The sequence below is a fragment of the Rhynchophorus ferrugineus genome, unplaced genomic scaffold, assembly GCF_030347505.1.
Source record: "Rhynchophorus ferrugineus isolate W39M unplaced genomic scaffold, kcgeb_rfMv2 rfM2, whole genome shotgun sequence".
NCBI lineage: Eukaryota > Metazoa > Arthropoda > Insecta > Coleoptera > Curculionidae > Rhynchophorus > Rhynchophorus ferrugineus.
This window is the reverse complement of record NW_027472581.1, coordinates 80,231,366-80,236,441: the sequence shown is the minus strand read 5'-3', so window position 1 is coordinate 80,236,441 and position 5,076 is coordinate 80,231,366. Positions and strand designations below refer to the sequence as shown.

The 5,076-nt window shown below is 29.7% G+C and overlaps 1 long non-coding RNA gene across 1 annotated transcript; it reads right to left on the bottom strand.

Moving 5' to 3' along the window:
* Window positions 1–1,021: 1,021 nt before the first annotated feature.
* On the bottom strand, window positions 1,022–4,668 carry LOC143191878 (uncharacterized). The gene is made up of 3 exons (XR_013004654.1): window positions 4,343–4,668; window positions 4,095–4,283; window positions 1,022–3,599 (listed from the first exon to the last, which is right to left on the bottom strand). It is a non-coding gene; the product is annotated as an uncharacterized LOC143191878 (long non-coding RNA).
* Between the last annotated feature and the right edge of the window lie 408 nt (window positions 4,669–5,076).

Genomic DNA, 5,076 nt, shown 5'->3' with positions numbered 1-5,076 from the left:
TGGTTCATAATCGACGGAGAAATCGAACATAGAACCTCCTCCTTTTTTGAAGTCTGTAAAATTTGAAGAAAATGCGGCTGAAGGCTATCGAATGGTGTATAAATCTTGTGACAATCATGTGATGCGAAAGTGGCAATAGTGACACCGAAGACAAAGAGGGTTTTGATCAGACAAAAAATTGAAGATGAGTATTTGAAGGCATTGCTCCATGAAATCATCTATACGTACCATATCCTATACAAAATCCTCTTCGATAACTCAAGAGAAATTGTAACCAAAACGAAAAAGGCTTTAAAAGTGGACAAATAGAATTAAATAACTGTTTAGAAGACTTTAGAGAAGTGGTTAATATAAATTCCAATTGAAATTGCTTGAAAAAGGACCAAATTGATAAAAAAAATTGCCTTTTTATTAAAAAAGCCTTATTCATTTTTTATCAGATTAATATAAATGAGTATATTTTATTATTGTCTTTTGTTTAATTTTATAGACCCCAATTATTTTTCACATAAAATCTAGACGAAAATGATAGTTTACAGACCTATTTCTAGTTTATATTTCTACGCAGAAATACCTAAAATCAACTTTTATTAATCTTAATCGTCAACAGCACATAACTTTGGTCATCTGAATTAGTTATATAATTAATATTTCTGGTTATCTGAATCGTATTAATATTCATCATATTATAAATGTCCTTCGAGCAATCAATCACTCAACGATCTATTTAGTTTTTTCGTTATTTCTTCTTAACAAATTGTGTTATTTAAAAATAATCATATATCTTATATGTACTAATCAAAATATATGTTGAATTATTTATAGATCAGTTAATTAAAATTCTTTAGCATTCGTTAAATACTAACTTGATTTACCCGTGAAACTAATAAAGTAATAATAAATGTGCACAAAAAATAACAAGAATGTAAATGCAACAGATAAATATTACCATTAACTAATACTAATTACTAACTAATACTACATTTCTGGGTCATTACTAATTGTTTCTTTTATAACACTTCCAAAGTATTATTGACTTTTAATAAGAATAAATTAACTTTATTTAAATATACATAATAAATAGTCTTGACACCTGTCACATTTTGTTCGCGATCTGACGCCAATTACGTTACATTGTTAATATACGTATATGCTAGAGAATAGACATGTTACATAATATTAAATTATTTATGTTAATGTTATTCCCCACTGAACCAGAGAACTATATTGCATTTTAATATATATTGTGGATTTTTCAAATAATTGTTCAATTACATCTAAATGCGTTCCTAATAAATTGCATTTGCCGTCGTTGTTTGGTTTTTGACGATCAAATGGCGCTTTAAAAAATGTCAGGTTATGTTTGACCATATGGAAGTCAATATGGAGATTGTGTGTTACGTTTTATTGTTTCCTGACAACAACTCTAAAAAACTACATTTTGCATTTTATTTGTTAATACAATTAAAACAATTCATTTTTTAAATAGATCACATTAAATTAAAAAGGTCTTAAAAGATATTTTTTTCACAGCGTCATCCAGAGAATCGTTAATTCATAGAGTAATAGAGATACAACTCAACAGGGAACTCTGGAGATAAGTTTTGCTTTACTCAACATCCACATTAGGTTAAATTGGCCATTCAAGTAATTTGATTGGTCAATTTAAATCTTCATTATAGACACCTGTGAGGAAAACATTTTGCTGCGAAGACATTTGAATCGCCCGTTGATAAAGTTCGGCATGTGAGTGCCCTGACACCACGTTTAATTGATCAATAAAATTTAAATAAAAAACAATTTAATTTCTGAAATTAATTTATTAAATAAAATTCAATGAAATAAGTAAATACAATCTGTAAAACTACAAATTATGTGTAAAATATAAATATAGTACAAAAATAAATATATCTATAAAATATAAATACTATCACTAACGAAGAACTTTGGAACAAATCAAAATTATTTCTTCTGTTTTTTCCCCTTTTTCATATTTGTTTAGGTTAATCAATTTAATAGGAACTGTTAGAGTTCTGGCATTTTGTTTTTTATACTGAAAGCAAACTTTGAGTCGTTCTCTATTAAAATTATATTTACCTGTTTTATCCAAAAGTATATGGTGCATATCATTTTTAACATTCTATCTGAAAGATCATTTAATAGTGTACAATTAAAAGGCTTTAAATATACATTTTTTTTAAAGACGTTTGAAAAGGTTACTAACCAAAGAACTACTGATAATATAATAAGACAATTTTCTGGGGTGTGATATTATTTTGCCTCATGTGTTCATATACGAACATCTGCAATTGAAGGTATAAAGTGAAGTTGCAATTTCTCAACTCTTGCTAAAGCATCCCCCGTTAGTATGGAACTAATCCACTTCACAATTTCCTAAGGGCAAATGAGATGAATAAAAATAACGTATGAGCCCTCTAAAGGATTTGTCAGACATACTAGCCGAAAGATGTATATTCTTCAATACATGTTAGAGTTCATGGTTCCAAAACAAATCCAAATAGATTCGATCTTGATTAAGTAACATTAAGCCTTTCTTTAACGAATTATTCTTTCAAATTTGTTCTTACTTGGGGCATAAAATTTAAGCACTATTTAATTTCTGAATTGCTTTGCACCAAAATTCCTAGTGTATTTAAGTTTGATTAATCCTCTCTTAAAACGTTTGCATTCAGGATTTTTTTAAGACGTTTGAAAAGGTTACTAACCAAAGAACTACTGACATATGATAAGACAATTTTCTGGGGGTGTGATATTATCTTGCCTCATGTGTTCATATACGAACATCTGCAATTGAAGGTATAAAGTGAAGTTGCAATTTCTCAACTCTTGCTAAAGCATCCCCCGTTAGTATGGAACTAATCCACTTCACAATTTCCTAAGGGCAAATGAGATGAATAAAAATAACGTATGAGCCCTCTAAATGATTTTTCAGACATACTAGCCGAGAGATGTATATTCTTCAATACATGTTAGAGTTCATGGTTCCAAAACAAATCCAAATAGATTCGATCTTGATTAAGTAACCTTAAGCCTTTCTTTAACGAATTATTCTTTCAAATTTGTTCTTACTTGGGGCATAAAATTTAAGCACTATTTAATTTCTGAATTGCTTTGCACCAAAATTCCTAGTGTATTTAAGTTTGATTAATCCTCTCTTAAAACGTTTGCATTCAGGATTTTTTTAAGACATTTGAAAAGTTTACTAACCAAAGAACTACTGACATATGATAAGACAATTTTCTGGGGGTGTGATATTATCTTGCCTCATGTGTTCATATACGAACATCTGCAATTGAAGGTATAAAGTGAAGTTGCAATTTCTCAACTCTTGCTAAAGCATCCCCCGTTAGTATGGAACTAATCCACTTCACAATTTCCTAAGGGCAAATGAGATGAATAAAAATAACGTATGAGCCCTCTAAATGATTTTTCAGACATACTAGCCGAGAGATGTATATTCTTCAATACATGTTAGAGTTCATGGTTCCAAAACAAATCCAAATAGATTCGATCTTGATTAAGTAACCTTAAGCCTTTCTTTAACGAATTATTCTTTCAAATTTGTTCTTACTTGGGGTCTAAAATTTAAGCACTATTTAATTTTTGAACTGCTTTGCACCAAAATTCCTAGTGTATTTAACTTTGATTAATCCTCTCTTAAAACGTTTGCATTCAGGATTTTTTTAAGACGTTTGAAAAGGTTACTAACCAAAGAACTACTGACATATGATAAGACAATTTTCTGGTGGTATGATATTATCTTGCCTCATGTGTTCATATACGAACATCTGCAATTGAAGGTATAAAGTGAAGTTGCAATTTCTCAACTCCTGCTAAAGCATCCCCCGTTAGTATGGAACTAATCCACTTCACAATTTCCTAAGGGCAAATGAGATGAATAAAAATAACGTATGAGCCCTCTAAATGATTTGTCAGACATACTAGCCGAGAGATGTATATTCTTCAATACATGCTAGAGTTCATGGTTCCAAAACAAATCCAAATAGATTCGATCTTGATTAAGTAACCTTAAGCCTTTCTTTAATGAATTATTCTTTCAAATCTGTTCTTACTTGGGGTATAAAATTTAAGCACTATTTAATTTCTGAACTTCTTTGAACCAAAATTCCTAGTGTATTGAACTTTGGTTAATCCTCTCTTAAAACGTTTGCATTCAGGAGCTATTATTTTAGGGCAGTTTCAACTATCAAATAATTGATCCAAGTATAAAAGTGTAGCTTCTTTCGGAAAGGGATTAATTTCTAAAATTAAAAAATAAATACTTGGTATTTTATATAATTATTAATATGAATAAACGTACCTCAACTTTACAACAGAATACGCTGTAACGATTATAAATTTCTTTGATGGTTAATCCAGTCAGTTTGGGATTTTTAACATTATCAACCATTATTTAAAGACTGTATGTATTTCTTTACTATCTGAGTATCCGGGTACTCAACACTTTCTAGATAGAGAATTCAGTTTACTTATAATACTGTCTTATAAATACTAATGAATTAATCATTTAATCTCTAAACGTTAAGTTAAGCACATTGAAAATGGCGCCTGGAACAAACAAACAATAAAGGCGCAGTAGAGACGAAATGAACCAATCGGATCCTGTCGCGGCTCATAGCACAGCGATTAAAATAAGTAATAAGCTATAAGTAACGACATCTACATGTTGGACGTCGCGAAACATTTCCCCAAAATGTCCTATAAAGTTAAATCTTTATTTCTCTATGCGTTAATCTTCATGACGTTAAAGTTGAATATTGCTAAGAATTATTTTCTGATTCAAAATCGTTATTAAAATAACACAAAAATATATATATATATATATATATATATATATAAAACAGATATGTTGCACTATGACTTCAACAGTCTTGGCGAAGGATATTAAGCAGTCATTAATAGGTAATGGCATGTGAGGAATCAGGGATTTTATTTAGGATCTTGATGCTAAGCGTCAATCCCTATTCTAGAAGATCCAAAATCCAATGACAACACAAACTACTGAATACATAATTTAAAATCGAAAGCCATGTT